The 17414-nt window shown below is 32.3% G+C and overlaps 1 protein-coding gene and 1 long non-coding RNA gene across 3 annotated transcripts in view; one reads left to right on the top strand and one right to left on the bottom strand.

Annotated features, from left to right (window-relative positions):
- Positions 1–17414, top strand: part of LOC125054046 — a 35880-nt gene that overhangs the window by 8039 nt on the left and 10427 nt on the right. The gene's annotated exons all lie outside the window — the stretch shown is intronic.
- LOC125054047 lies at positions 1071–1553 on the bottom strand. Its single transcript, XR_007117658.1, has 2 exons — positions 1403–1553; positions 1071–1247 (listed from the first exon to the last, which is right to left on the bottom strand). It is a non-coding gene; the product is annotated as an uncharacterized LOC125054047 (long non-coding RNA).

A 17414-nucleotide genomic window follows, 5' to 3' on the forward strand; every position in this document is an offset into this window, starting at 1 on the left:
TTTATAATTGTGACAATGAAATTCAATTCCGTTCTGAATTAACAAAATTATACAATACATAAATTAAAATTATAACCTTCATTTCAATTTTAAGGAACTTCACAGGAAATACAGATACAGCTAATTCGTAGGTTGCAGATTCGATTTCCGGTGAAAAAACCCTTATGACATTTCTAAAACTAGTGATGTAGAAGTTTGACTACTGCCACCAAAGCTTTACTTTATTTTTACAAACAGTGTTGGCCTAGTATATAGTGTCATAAGCGTGCGACCCTCAAACTTTAGGTCCTCCCTTCGAATGACGGCTGTCAATGGAGTAGGTACACAATTAAAGTTGCTCCTACGGAAGGCAAACGTAAAGGTACTGTATTGTCTTAAACACAAAGGTAAGGTAAGCAAGGTTCTAAGAGCTTTACCTTCTTTTCTATAAAAAATATCAAATTCATTCAAAAAATTCAATTTCATGCCACGATTATTATTACATGTATTATGAAATCACGATGTAGGTTAAAAAGAAATAACTACAAAATAACAAACAATTATTTTAATAAACAAATTGTAAACCAGTTAATAGGTTAAAGTTGAAGGAGGATTTAATCGAGTTCAATTACATACAAACCTATCGGCATTGAATCTAAATGGAAACTACGCCTTTCAAATTTAACTACACATTTAGTATAAAAAACCTTAAAATTTGATTTGGTTAATTTTACTATTATTACATTTGTATAGAGAAACGAAATTTATTTTATTTCTTTAAATATATAAACTATTTCATTTTAAAAGTTTCAAACACCCGAAAGATAAACAAACTTATTATAGGAACGAAATTTATTATAGGAATAACATATTTAAATATTAAACAATAATTTTAAAAAATCAACTAAATTAATTATTAAATAATGTTTAACCCTAGAAAGATAATCATATTTTGTAATACGGAAAAGATAATCATGCGTAAAATTTACGCAAGAATTTGAATTAGTTGTAGGTCTAGGTTTAATAGTTTATTTTAATGAATTGTATGTTATTATATATACACATATATTAGAATAATTAATACTGCAGAAAATTTTTTAAACTCCTTTTATTTTTACTTAAAAAAAAAGAAAACTTTAAACGTGGTCCGCTACTTCACTGTCGGTGTCCTCACACGGAAGCTCGTCATCACTTTGCATAAGAGCGGCCAGGATTTCGTGTTCGTTGAAATTGATACTCCCCATTGTGATATATATTTGCCTCAATATCTTTAGAAATGAAATTATAATATTAGTTATGATATAAAGTATTAAAACAGTACTAAAACTGTCATATAAGCCAAAATCATAAAAGTCACGATAAAGATAATCATGCGTAATTTTGACTCACGCGGTCGTTATATTTCAAAATCGGTGGCACTTACCTTATTGACACTTACGTCACGCGGCAGCTCCCAATGACGAATGAGATGTCCTAAACGCACAGCTATGGATTCGCGCTAATTAGAAAGATAGAGCAATTATTCGAAAACGCATGCGTAAATTTTACGCAGACTATCTTTCCAGGGTTAAAGAACTTTAACATGAATACCTATAGTCGAATTTTTAATTAGACGAAGTCAACTGACGTTTACGGTGTTGTCAGTTTTTGATGAAATAAAAATAGTGTTGTGACAAAGTAAAAACCCGTGAATTAATGATCGGTGATGGCACTAGTCGCCGCGCCGCGCTTTGTAATAAGACGTCAAAAAACTGATTGTAGTTACATAGTACTAGTACCAAACTTATATCAGAGCACTTTTATACAATTTTGAAATAGAAATAATATTCTTTTATTGTTTGAAATGATTGACTATTCACACTCATTGTTCATTCATCTGATTGAACAAGAACTGAACGCATCACTATTACTTTAAATATGGCAACATTAATTTACAAAGTGACATTAGCTACTGTCAGTTGGCTTCGTCTAATTAAAAATACGACTATAGTTACAATTTTATTTTCTTCTGAATTAAATTATTATTGCACGTCACCGTCTAATTTAGTCTTCTGGATTATTAATGTGTGATTTCAAAGTCCTTTTAAATTGATTAAATACATTAATGTTTTTAATTTAATTTTAATAATTGCTCACCCTCATAGTTTACAAATTATATAATATATTTAATTTATGAGCGGCTTTGAATAAACACATGAAACAATTAAATTCGGACACAAATAGTAATCCTATTACCAGTTCACACAATGGACAAAGTATGAAAATTATGCGTGCGTAAATAATAGATCCCGGTGAAACAATAACTGTTTCAGGCAACTTGTCTTAAGTACGCAGAAATTTGTCCCATGCCCCGTTGAAGAGACCTTTTAAATCACAATAATATATTTTATCAAAATACATTTTCTAAAATTATTACAAATAAGCTCCTCCACTTCGACAATTCATACGATCTCTCTAATAAAAATTTATGGAAATGGCGTGAGTCATTGTTACTTTCAGATGTATTTAGTTTGGATTTAAAATATTATGTGTATAATATAAGCATTATGACTTTATTTTATAATTTGAGACTTAAAAACATATTATATTAAACTAGCGAACCCCAAATATGTCACATATGTCTTAAATACAAACATTTGAAACTTAAAAAAAGCTTCTATTTCTAAAACACAAAAAATTTCATAAAAATCTGTCCAGCCGTCAATTTCTGCTAAACACACGCACAAATTATTTATATATTTAAAGATATACAACAAATTATTTACAGGAATGACTTTCCTCTGCGTATGCAAATATTTACTCTAGTACAAGAACCGTTTATCAAATTTTATAACAGCATAATATATAAACCTAATAAATAAACGAGAAAATAAATCTATTTTCCATATCTCGATCGAAGTTAGTTCATACGTAATATCCTATGGGGCAACGTCAACACAGGCTTCCTTTTACTTTATAACACAGCCTTCTATTAATACGTCGGCTAATGCCCGCAAGCTACATTCATTCAAGCTATATTAATAATATTTTTTAGATTCCAGGAATTATTTTAACCTCTACATCCAGAGATAGTCTATAACATCTCTCTGTATCCGTACACATTCTCTATTTTTATACCTTAAGCATGCATATTGTATCATATGAATTAATCACGACTATAAAACAAAGTTAATATCATTCATTAAAATTGGAAGAAATTTTAAATATTTTAGATAGTATTTTGTACTGAGAGACTCTGTAAGGTAAAGATAGCTGATGAGTTGTACTTGCTTCTCCTGCATATATTACGCAGTAAATACACATAAAGGTTAATTTTAAAACTTATTTAATTAGATCCCGTCAGATAAATGATAATTAATTTTGTTTGAAACAAAGGGTACGAAACGTATGGATTTTAATTTCGATTTAGGATCATCCCTTTACCAAAGTTAGGATGAATTTAACTTGTTTCTCAAATAAAAATGAATTTTAATTATATGTTTATTTTTTTTATACATTAATAAAATCAGCGTCAATTACAAGTTAAATTACAGAAGTTTTTGCTCACAATTTTTTTTAGTCACGTGACCATTTCTATACAAATACAAGCCAGCGAGACACGCAAGTGAAAGAAGGTGGAAAAAGTTTGACTAGTATTTTTGTATTATAATGTCCAAAGTCTATTAAATCTGTAGTAAGATGCTAAATAAAACGCAATTTGATCTTTACTAGACCACCAACGTTAAAATTACACATTATCGCGTCGACAAATTTCACAGTCCGTCCCATTTATTGAAATTGACTTCAGAAGTGATTTCCGAAAGGTTAATTATATTTATTAAGGCTTGATAAAACTTACGACATGATTCGTTAGGAAACACTCTTTGACAGGAGTGAACCAATTAGGAAATTGGCAATTAAGTATAGAACATGGCTTTTAATGTGCTTATTAAGACTGGGGAATATCATAACACTTAGATATGTATAAAATTAAAAAGTCTTTTGACATTTTTATCGGTTCAACGACTACATAACGCTGTTTGAATAAGGTACATATGAACCAAATTACTGTTCGTGTCGCTTGTGTTTCTAAGGACGCCGTTGACCAATCAGAATTCAGCGAGCGACGATTCGATTTTTAAAAGTGCATTATGCATTATCCAGGCGCTTGCAAAGAGTAAAGAGAACTCATTATTTTAAAATTGGAACAGTGTATAAGAAAAATTGAGAATTAGTATACTATATTGATATCATCTTCCGATGTGCTTATTAAGACTGGGTAATTTCATTGCACTTAGATATGTATAAAATTAAAAAGTCTTTTGAAATTTTTATCGGTTCAAGCAACTACATAAGATATCAACGCTGTTTGAATAAGGTTCATATATGAACCAAATTACTGATCGTGTCGCTTGTGTTTCTAAGGTTGCCGTTGACTAATCAGAATTCAGCGAGCGACGATTCGATTTTTAAAAGTGCATTATAACTATCCAGGCGCTTACAAAGAGTAAAGAGAACTCGTTATTTTAAAATTGGAACTGCGTATAAGAAAAATTGAGAATTAGTATATATTGATAATATAGCATATATTGATATCATCTTCCGATTTCCACAAAACTAATAACATAGTTTCGATTTATTCGCCGGGAACAACACTCATGTGTGTCATATAACAGGTTTCCTTGATTCTTTTACGTAACTAGGTTTAAAATAACTTTATTTCTGTACTATTTATTTAATAATAATTTACTCTGTTTCTACTTATTTAATAATAATCGTTATCATTATCAATGGCTGTATAGCTCCTTATGCCTTAGCCTCCGTAAATATCTTTTGCTATCGAAATCTATCGCCTGGTTTTTCGTCCAACTCCCAACACCTATTTCTTCGAGGTCCTTGACAACTCTATCCCATCAACGCATCCTCGGTTTACCGGGTTTTCTTTTGCCGCCAGGATGAGAGTTCGGTAAGGTCCTTGAGCCTGTTGCATTTTATGAATTAGACGATGTTGGCGTTGTCAAGGATGTTATAAAGATCTTCATTGAAGGGAATATGGCAAACAACGGTCTGATTGCGACGATGGTATCATAATCACTGTATTAATATAATTTGATAATACAATAATAATACTGATACATAACTTTGCAGTAGGTATTGCACCAATTATTTCATACATTGACTACACATTTTATTATTTGAAAGATTTATAAAACAAAAATTACTTCTGTATGTACCAGAAATTGCATAATAAACCCGAAGATCTTTTATAAAAACAAATTGTCCCTCTATATAGTAATTGAATGTTGCAATCCTACTTTCATAAAAATAAAAATCACACTAAAATAAGGGTTCGAAGCTTTCGTGAACCCATCTCATAATCTTTAGTCCATAAAACGGACTCTTTTGATCGACGGATACGTAACTTTTAAAGATCTATACGTTTTATGTCTCTCGTAAAGAAAGTTAATGTTCCTGCAATCGTTTTGAAAACCACTCCTTAGTTACCTTGACACACATTAAATACTAGTAATAGTACTTCGTGTCCATTTGATAATATGCGTTTAATGTTTATTTTTATATATTTTTAATTATCAACCAGACTTATAAATAATTTAGTATTTTATTTATTATTTAACACACCAATACAGTATTTTCTTAACCTACAAAGTAATAATGAAGTAATTTAAAATAATTAAAATGAAAATCAAAACAAATTTTAAAAGTTTGGTCCCTATGGCAATATACCTTTAACGCTGGCCGCATTTCCTCACTGTATTGCGATACTTATTCGTTGAGCCAGGAAAGTGCCAGCTCTGGGGTCACCGGTACTATCTACTAGGCGCCAACTTAAATCTGTTGATATGATTTCATATTATTATGAAAAAAAAAAGCTAAACGTTTAATCGAGAGTCCAGTGCTATCCTAGAAGTCTCTCGGGCACGTCTCACGCCTTTAATGGTACACCCTTTTTTGTATTAGATAGCAAAGATGTTAGAAATTGAATGTCTTTTTATAAAAATGTATTAAAAAATATTCTAGTTAAGATTTCAATGTATTCTTTCCGGGCTTCCACGCAACATTTCTACTTTGTTGGAGCAATGTTAATACTATAGTATTAAGAAACGCATGACTTGCTATTACGCTTGATTAATCTGATAGTTAACGCATGCTTGCCCCTTAAATCCATACCGATTAATTATATTTACAACAACGTTGACATATACTTTATACTGCTAATTGGGATATTGTAATTTACATAATTTTAAACATAAAAAAGCGCCGCGTTAATGATATGAAAGTCTTTTAAGAAACTTCAAACATCAAGGTATCTAATTTGAATAATAATTTCTTCAATTTGTCGAACACAGCCCGTGTTACAATCCTATTTTGACCTCTACATTTGTAATTAATTGAATTCACATCATAATTCAAATTTCGAATTTCGAATTATAATTTGACTTGTCAAAGGTATTCAAATATCGAAGCAATTTGGTAAATAGAGCGGACGATATTACGATCACAGAATTAATTAAGAAAAGTTATATAATCTGTCACTTGTTATATATGAGTCAAGTTACGTATTTGACAACTAACATTCTTCAGCGGTTTTTGACATAGCTATTCTTCTCTACTTTATCTATATCGGCATATAAAAGAAATGATGTTTAGTTACAGAAAATAGTACGATGTCTTTGGAGTTGTGTCCATCTTTAAACTTAGTTCAGTGTCGAAGCCTGTTTACTTGAGGCAAATTTAGATTCGATTTCTCACAGATAATACCTATCTTTTCTGGCCTTGAGATGTGGGCTAATGTGTGTGAGAATTGGTACAATGGTAGCGACCTCGTTGTTACCATTGTTTTGTGTACGAATTCCTTCAAATTAATAATTGCAATGTAATTAACAGAAATATTTTCATGTTATTAATTTTGCGATCGTTAATTTACTATTGTTAGGTCTAACGTAAGTCTTTTGTGTCGCGTTTTTGCAACCTTAAAAAGTAAGTTGACAATGAAGTAATATAGTATATAACTTTTATAGTTATGTTACTTTATTTTATTGTACTGGAGGCGATTCGTATCTGACTGCTAGGAAACAAAAAGACCAAAGAAAGAGTGAAGACTACCATCCACTGGAGGCATTAACCCTGACAAACAGGGCTACCTGACAGTGGATCTCTTGGCAATAATGCAGACGAGTGACAAACAGAGGATCCAGAATGTTTCCGGCAAGCCCGTACCTTACCTTGCCCTACTCGCAGGTGCTGAACTGACCAAAGATCCACAGAACTCCAAAATCACCGTTGATCGCAAAACGCGTACCGCAGCCAGTCCAAAATGGCACTGCTAGCAGTAAACCCGCCAGTGTCAAAGCGACTTCTAAACCTCGACTGAATTAATCTCAAAATAATGATAGGTACAATTATCTGTCCTCGGCGCGATAGACAGTCCCTTGTGCTGTTTCAGCGGAGAGGAATCAGTCACCCACGTGAAACCACGAGTCCTGGAATGCGTGGCTTCCCAACGAGCTGAAATTTTCGGAGCAGCGAGGTCGCCCGTGTAGCCTGCGAAGTGTCCAGAAAACTTCTTAGCTTCTTCTTTGGACTTAACGCACAACGGACCAAATGTGCGTTTAATTGCCTATACTGAGTCCACACTACTACGAGTATACTATACTATGTACTAGAGGCTCTTTATTCAATCTTGTTCTTCTGTTAGCAGCCATAAAATGTCAATGTACAATACAGAATTGTAATAACTTCAAATAAGTACACGTTATTACTTGTTTATTCTCTTATTACTACTATATACTTACTATAACTTCAGTATGCAGAAACGGAAGATAAATTTTACCTACTTTATAAGACGAATAAGGGCTGTTACATTTAATATATTGGTAAAAAATTATATAAATGTACAATCAAATCGAGTAGCGAATTACCATCGGGTTCATTGATTGATTTTTCAAGTGATGCTATTGCGACCCTTCTGTGCGTCATAAAGATTGTGGTTATACTAGTTATTAGTAGTAGTTATGAAAACCATAGAAAAAATAAGGGTTAGGAGGAGATTTAGAGGCATATTTCGGACTATTCGGACATTTCAATTCAATTTTAGAATATATTTTTTAATTGTCTGGTCTGGTATCAACCCTGGTAAATTGGATATTTATAGCCAGATTCGAACAACGCCCATTTGTTTTGTTCGGAAAAGGAAAGTAATCAATTAGAGTCCTGCCTTGCTTGCAAATTATACGTAATAAGTAGTTAAACATGGCTCCTTTTCTTTAATGCGATTCTTAGGTGTTCTGTGTGACATCACTGGACATCCAAATAGTACCTTATTCTCTTTATTCTTAGGTATAATTGATAACTCAACCGAAACAAATAATTTTGACAAAATTCGAATTAATTCGTTTCGTTTATATGAAATTTGCCTAGCCAAGCGTGTAACGCTGTTCTGTAGTTATAATTATTGCTAAAAGTTGTAGGAAGTATATATAAGTATTAAGGCCCTTAGTTGGTTATATTACAATTAAAGATATAAAGTATATTCAATGAACCTCTCATAGAATATACTAACTAAACTACTGTCTCAAGATACTGTGGTCGTGTCAGTCATCCGTGCCATCTTAGTGTAAGAGTTATGGAATAGAATGTGAACTTGTGTCCCAACGATGACAGTATATCTCCCGTCTCTCAATAGAAATAGTACCCTAGTTAGGAGATCCATAATATATAGTGTGAAGCTACAAATAATGTAAACATACTTTCGTGTTCACCCTTCAATAAGCAAATATTTCATTACTATTCAACATTGATTTAAACTTCGAATCATGTGTAAACCCCATGTAACGTTCCTGGACAAACCCCCTAAAGCGTCGAAATCACTCGGCTTTGGTTGGTTTAGCTTGTCTTCCATACAATGATACACTCTACATAGCATTATACCCACCCTCAATTACAACAACAATTAAATACTAAAGAGTACTTTTTAAGTTGCCGAAATTAGTTAAAACTGCGGAGCTGTGTACGTTGTTTTGTCGCTTTATTGACCTAGCGAAAAATAAACCCGACTGTCGGTACTCGTCATACGTACCGAACTTTCCAAGAAATCCGTTCTTTTTTTTTTACAAATTGCGCATGCTTGCATGACGTGCTTTATCACGAATGAATGAATTAAAGAAGTAAAAAAAATACAACCTAACAACTGGTAGAGTACAAAAATAACAGACAACGCAATAGCGTTCAAATACGAATTGTTTTTATGTAATTATTAACACTAGTCTGAAATAAACTTTCTTTTTTCTAATACGGATTTTTCTCTCCATTTAACGGCAACTATTTGTAACGTCGCAATAGGCAAAGTCCCTTGAGTGTCGTTATATAGAGTTTACACTGTATATCTAAAGTCATTAATTTTGGACTAGAGTGGATTTCTTTTTTCAAATAAATACTCTTATCTATAGCATAGCACTACCACGCTTGAGTGATTCATCTTATCTCCACTAATGAGATGTTATCAGACTCTCTATTATTGCATCGATATTACGCAGCAATTTTCTTTTATGCCTACGCGGGCTCTTGAGAAATGTGCTCCGATCAGGCAAGATTAATACCTTTTATACGGTACGAAGGTTTTTGAAATAAAATTAATTCAGCACAGACTGTGAAGGAACGCAAAGTAAAAACCTCGTTTTATATTATGTAGAAGATAGTTATATACCTTTATTGTATATGGCCTGAGTTCTTATATAACCAATGCATGGAAAAAGTGTTTTGTCTCTTCTCATAATTTAAAATATATTTTTTCCAGCCAGGTGCGCGCAGACTGTAATTTTCCCACATTCGGTCGTTTGTTATATAAATTGGACATATAATTGTGTTTCACTTGACCGCAATGACACTTTCTCTGTTTATACGCTAGGCTAAATAATAACAGTTTTGTTTATGGCAATTTTAAAAATGTGACGAAATCATAAATTGATCATTACGAAACGTGAAAGTTTTTTTCACATTTTGTTTGAGTTATATATGTTAACGTAAAATTGTAAACACCGTTAGATTATAATCTATCTCGCGAGATTATAAACTGTCGAAAGATTGTGAACCTCAGCTTACTGCTTACAATTTAACATATTATTATTCGGTAGATTGTACTACACTAACTTAGTTATCATTCAAACTTCTTTGGTCAATTACAGATTAATTTTACTTTCCAACAATTTCATATAACTACGAATTATGTGTTTCTCTGTGAAATTTTAAGTAAAGATTTTGTCTGGGTTTAAAAAAAAGCTGTAACATTAAAAAGCAAACACTTTTGTACCACTTAAGTATAAAAACGGTAAAATCAATCTAAGAATTCTTCAAGTCATATTCATAAATAACATTCATTGAAAGTAAATATTTTAGGCTAATAGGCATATTATTACGCAGAACCTAATTATAATTTAAATCCCCAATGACCTTATTGAGAGTTCCGCCATCTCCAAAGATCTTATAAACCAGTGAATCTAATTCAATTTGCCAAAACACTTCACAAAGGAATGTTCAAAGTTATACGGAAGTTGTGATTTGCAAGTTTCAAATCGGTCATTGACATTCGAAAATCAATTGAAGCTTACAAATTAGGACAGTGACTTGCGTAAAACTATTTTCGATTGATCCCATATAAATTTTGTATATCTCTAGCGTCCTTCGCATGGTCAACCGTGACCATTGACAATATATATACCTTAACCTTTTTGTATGAATCATTCAAGATATTGGTGAACCGCAATAAAAAAAAAACTGCATTCTAGTACTACATAATCACGATTACATTAAGTCCATGTAATTATGTTTCACAATAGTACACGACCTCCAGGAAAGTGAAGGACTATCTAAATTCCTCCAATTGTCTCTCACCCTCGCCACCATTTTCCAATCCTTCCCCGCTATCCCTTTTATCCCAGGATTCTGGTAGGCGTCTTCTCTTATTTATTATTATTTCGTCTTCTCTGGATCATTCCAAGTAAGGGTCTTTTTCACCCATCTGTCATCACAAACGTGGGCAATGTTCCGTGCAGTAGTTGTTGAGTATATCGCGAACATACAGACAGATACACTAAGACTAAGACTTATATAATATTAAAGTCTATGACTATTTTTGTAGGCATTATTAAGCTATAGAACTCAATCATATATCTCTCATCGTTAAGGCAGCGATCGTCAGAAAGGTTGTCGTTGGATCGTTTTCTCTCTGCCTCACTTTGCATGTTAGACTACAACAAAATTCTTAATTTTTCGGGTTAATATAGTCTATGACAGTCACTAATAACGTGGCATTCTATTAGTAAAATAAATTTCAATTTCGGTTCAGTGAATCCAAAGATTACGACCGATTTACGACCTCACAAAGTTTCTTTCATCTATAACATTAGTTTAAATTGTCTTTGCTTAAAAACTGATGATTTAGCTAACAACAAATTATGTATGTTATCTTTTACAAGTATATTTAAATCTTAGTTTTCATTATTGTTTCAGATTGTTCTTGTATAAATTATATTATTGACATTGACTTCATTCTAGAGTTTGCCAAAAAGTTTTATAAGATATTCTGATTATTTTTGTCTCAAGGCTGTCTTATCTTTGAATAATAAGCATTTCTTTACAAATTGTGAGTATACTCTCGTCTCATGCGTTTCTATTTTTTTTATTAATTTTAGCACAGACTACGAATACTATATGTTCAAATAAAATATCTTCTATATATAAATAGTAATTTACATAACATGTCTCTCTGACCACAGCTGCATAAGATATACATAAGATGTAAAAAATTTCTAACGTTATACGTGCAAAACAGAAGAAAATGTGATCGGTCAGTTTTTTCTTTTTTCTAAATATAGCCTGAAAGCTTCAAAGAAAGCCACTCAGTTGTTGTAGTGGGCTCCATAAGAAGATACCAATACTGATATTATTCGTTCCACTGACAAAAAAGGAAAACGAAAATAAAATTCATTAAATTAAATTGATCTATAGTTTGTAAACTCTACTTCATTAAAAAAAGTCAAACAACACAAGCTAACAGTGTTCTGTGGAAGACAATTGTCATAGAAACTCATTTCCCGCCTTATGAGAGCATTGAACACAGAGGGGAACAGATTCTAAATTTAAATATATGCTTCAAATATAACAAAAACTGTGACTCCGTAACACAAAAACGCGAACGGCCAAGTGAAATTAACATGACCTTCACATTGACATCGCGTACCGAATCTCATGTAGCCGCATAATTGGCCATTTATTTACCAGTTGCTGCCAACCTTTTAATATTGTTTCGTTGTGTGTCGAATTTACATAGAAATTGTTAGATTATTTGCGATATTTATTACTGGGGCTTGAATTATCGGGAAATAAAGAAGCAAATTATAAAGTAATTATAGTAAATCGAAGATGAAAAAGGCCTTTATTATCTCCAATTCAGTATTAGAAAATTAACGACATGTATTTAAATCTTTCTTTTTGTTTATTCTGTGAACCAAATTATATTTATGTGTGATAAATATGATGAATAAGCTAAATTAACAGCCGTGGCGATGCATATGCTATTTAGAGCGACACTAATATGAAAATTAAAAGTAGTGCGTGCCAAAGGTTTGTTATCGCTGACTTATTGTGTCGAAATGATAAGGAAATGTTAGTTTTGCGGCACGCAATACTTTCGACTTTCGGCGTCGACCGCGTCCATGCGGTCTTTGAAAGTTTATTTAAGGAATAGACAATATACAATTAAAGAAAAAGCAGAATTGCGATCTATTTTTTAAAATTTCTAAACAGTTTGTCACGTTTCTGTTTCCTGTTTAACTTTCTTAACGTTTAAAATTAAATTATTTTCTATACAATCTAAGTATGTAATTGCTTGAATAAAAAAAAAATGGTTTGACTCTACGCAGAATAAATATGTGGTTCAAAACGCGGCCAGAATTCTGAATTCAGAATTCTTGAAGGAATAGCAAACTAAGCAATTCCTTCAAGAATACTGACTACATGATTATTATAAAAAAGGTAACACATACTTTTACAAAAAAAATACAAATTGTGTTTTCAGACTTGTTTGTATATAGAATGTAACATAAGAAATAATATATTATGTCAAAAGATTTAGGCGCGAAATCGAACTGCCCTGCGATTCTGTAACTCACTTTTCGAACTCACACAGCAGTTTTCGCATCGGCGCGGCGGTCGCTCTCAAATCAGTCGTGTAGCAGTCATTTTATGATTTGGCAGTCTGAAAAGGTGGGAGCTTGAAGTTTATTGTTTATTAGAATGCCAAATCATAAAATGACTGCTTCACGACTTTTCAGAGCGACCGCCGATGCGAAAACCGCTGTGTGAGTTCGAAGAGTGAGTTACAGAATCGCAGGGCAGGACCCTATACAATGCGAGTTAAAAATTACGATAACAAGGAGAAACATAAATAATTACTAAAGACGACAGTTGAATTTTCCAATAAAACTGCTTCTAGTTAGAAAATGTTTTATGTTTTTTATCTTTTTAGAAATTATAAAATTGTCACTTGCTGGTCATATATTTATAGTTGCTTTCAGAAATTTGTGTTTTAGCTGTAGTACCTAGTAAAAAAATAAAAAAAGGGTGCGTGTACTTATGTACGCGCGTAAGAAGTTATACTTCTTTGGCATTATTAAAAATAGTTTTTGATTGCATGCAAATAATTAATTACAATTAAATAAGAAATGAAATGAAATAATGAATGAAAGGAGTCATTATAGTCAATAAAGTTCAGTTTACATTTGAAAAATTAAATAAATAAATATTTATTATTATTATCTTACATTAAGTGTAACATAAATTCTATTATTATTCGAATGTTATTTTTAAATTATGTCCAATGCCGTAGCATCTTCCGTGGGCAACTTCATTCTGTTAATTTTGTGTCACGGTGCGCGCGCAGCGTAAAATTTCACTCTCATCAATTTTTCATAACGCGCCTAAAGAAGTATAACTTCAAAAATGCTGTATTAAGTTTTGACACAAATATATGTACGAAGTTCACCGGGTCATCAGTAATAAGAAAAAGAAAGCATTTATTCCTTTTTCGAATACTGGTCGTTTGTTTGATGTCATTGAAAAGCAACATAAATCGAGTTTGTTGATTGCATCGAGAAAGTAATCAAATATGCGGCGAGATAACTACATTTAGCTTGAGAGTCTGACACCTATATTAAATGTCCTGCTTTTGTCACACAAAAATATCAGTAATTTTTTACTATTTTTGGACAACCATTTTAGACACGCGAGCTGACCTAGCGCGGGCACTCCCGTTCGTCCATGAACAACGGCATTATACACTATACAGGCCCTTTAGAGATCGCGCTTTGGCCCTTACTAATCTCGGCGTTTAACCATGACACAATTACACTATTATGTTATCTTTCTTATGCTGCTCTCACCCTCTATAAATATAGCATTCATTACTAAAAATCAGGGGCGCTACAAACCTTTGCCTTGGCCTCAAAATTTTTTTTTCCTTAAGTATACATTCAGCCTTTTGCCTGACAGACGCGTTTGTTTTTTGGGCTTAAGGCATGTTAGTTTTGTCCTCTCCCCACCACTTTTGGTTGTCAAAATGTTCTCCTTCAGCGCTTGAGTTAGTGTTTAAAGGTTTAGTACAGCGCAGGACGCACGAACTCAAGGTTCAGAGTCTCGCCTTCAGGCCAAGACTGCTTGTAGACATTTAAATAATATTCATAGTTTATGCATTTATTAAGTTTCTATAAGATTCTTATCACTTTAATCGTTTTGTTTATAAACCCTACTAGTAGAAATGACTGGCTTATATTACAGCATAATTTGGACATGGCTAAATTTTTTTTTATAAAATATGTTGTTATTGCTAATCACCTTATCCCAGTATATGACAAAATTAAGTCCCTCCGAATGCATTTATTAGGTTTTTGCTTTGTGATCATAAATTTGACTTTTGGTTATTTATTATTATTACAACGATTATTGTTAAAGAGGTTGCAAAAAATCTTGCCAAAACATAACTTTTGTTACACTATTTTAATTATAATAATAAAATGTATTAAAAAATTCAATAATTAAATAATTTAACAAAATTGAATGTAAATTTAAGCGCTTTAGTAAAAATTGTGGACTTCATGAATTTTAATTAAAACACATCTCAAGGCCAAAACAAAAAGCAGTTTATTGTAAATCTTATTTGCATTACGACATTGCACTTTAAGCAGGTCATATGGATGCATTCAAGTCGTGAGAAACTACATCGGAAAGTTTGTTGTAAAAAGAAATCTATACATTAACTACAGTAACCAGTACTTTAGTAAAAATCGAGATGGACTGTACGTCTTACTTCCGTGGTTTCAGTGTCTTCTTTTATGAAGTGCTTTGAGAATATTCCTTCTTCTGTTTTAGTTGAGTTGAGTGTATGTGCAGTGACAGTACTAAGTGACACTAAGCTTAGCGCTAAGTATGACTCCAGTATGTCAAATCCAATAAGTTAATCACAAACGGAAATCAAGGCTATCTCTCGACTCTGAATCCAGATGGTTAATAATTAGGCTTAACAATCAAATTAGTGAAGTTATTATTTTTAATGCATGAGTAGAACAGTTTTTAATGTCATACCTAAAAAGCTCTAGGACCCTTAGATTCTTGGCCTTAGTATCTGTTTCGTGATCATGAAGGATAATGTCAGCCTTTTGTGCCTGACACACAACCGACTACTTGGGTCTAAAGCATGCCGGTTTCATCAATATTTTCTTTCACCGTATGAGCGACAGTTAAATGCGCACATAGACAGAAAGTCCATACGTGCACAGTAAGTGAATCTATGACCTTAGGGATGAGAGTCGCACGCTGCAGCTATTAAGCCAACACAAGCACTTTTAAATTATTTACGTGCAAGGAAATTTACCCACATTTTGGCAAATGATTCATGTCGCGGTACAATTCTCATCATATATCTTACGGGCTTTAGGTTTGCTGCAAATATTTATTGTAGGACAACTGTGCTTAGAGTCCGCAAACTGCCATTTGCACCATTTATACAAACATTACTAGGTACACATTATACATTAATATTATAAACGCGAAAGTTTATAAGTATGGATGGATGTTTGTTACTCTTTCAAGTAAAAACTTCTGAAGGGATTTTAATGAAACTTTACAATAATATAGCTTATGCATCAGAATAACATATAGGCTACAATTTATTAAGACATTGTGTGAATTGTGCAAAATATCAAGTAAGTAGGAAATATCTACCATCTACGAACTATTTTGGCGTGCGCTGCCAAAACCGCTAAAGTTACACATATGTAATGTATGATGGAAATGTTTATCTTCAATAGTCCTACAAAAAATCCCGCCACAGTATATATCTTTGTCTTATGTGTAAACCATTATAGCTAAATAATTAACCATGACTACACTAAAAATTGATAATTTATTTCAAATCCACATTTGATAGTAATAAATTGCTTTCCAAACGAAAATAGATACTTTTATCGCTTCTGGTATTTAAAGTAAATAAATTATGTCTTTCATGCTACATAATTCGGACAAATATTTTTTTTAATCCTTCGCAGTCGAAGTCGCGGGCACCAGCTAGTTATACATATATTAATCTTAAATATTGTCTAATAATATAGTAGTCATTGATGAAAATAACTTTGTGATTATAAAAATATATATTCTGAAATGAAATAGATCTCATATCTCTCGGACTATTTCATGTAAATGGCGGAATTTCAGTTATAATGCACTTTAGTTTTAGCGACGAGATAGTAATATTGCGTTAACGATTCGTTAAACTGAAAATTGAGCTGTAGCTATTGAAAATTAATAGCGGATTTCATTTTATTATTACGTATTATATTTAAATTAATCTATATATATAAACTCTTTTGAAAAACGGGCACCTAAGGAAAATTACGTTCTAAGGCTGATTTGAGTTGATTAAATGAATTTTCCGACGTGGTCTGTATACCAATAATCGTGTAAATTAATACGCATGTGAATTCTGGCAATTTTTAAATAATTTTTTGTAATTCTCTAAATCCGATTTACACGCCCAAACAATGAAGGCAAGAAGATATTTACTTTTTTAAATGAAATAAAGTTACAAATGTAAATACTTAATATTAAGTATATATATGTATAATACTTATTAGTAATAACGAGTATAAGCTCTTGCCAAAATCACAGCTTGAATCTTTCTTCTGCTTTCCACGATGATTTCAATAACGTTTTGAGGGATACTTTCCCACTCTTCTGCAATGATTTGAAGAACTCGCAAACTTAAGTACCTCGGCGGCCAATTGTGAATCGTTCAACTGTCCAGAGGACAACGGTATCAAGAGACCAGTTTGGTCAAATAAAGACCCGGTTAGGGAAGAAAACGATGCACTGAACCAACAGACGAGCCT

The sequence above is a fragment of the Pieris napi genome, chromosome 11 (genome assembly GCF_905475465.1).
Source record: "Pieris napi chromosome 11, ilPieNapi1.2, whole genome shotgun sequence".
NCBI lineage: Eukaryota > Metazoa > Arthropoda > Insecta > Lepidoptera > Pieridae > Pieris > Pieris napi.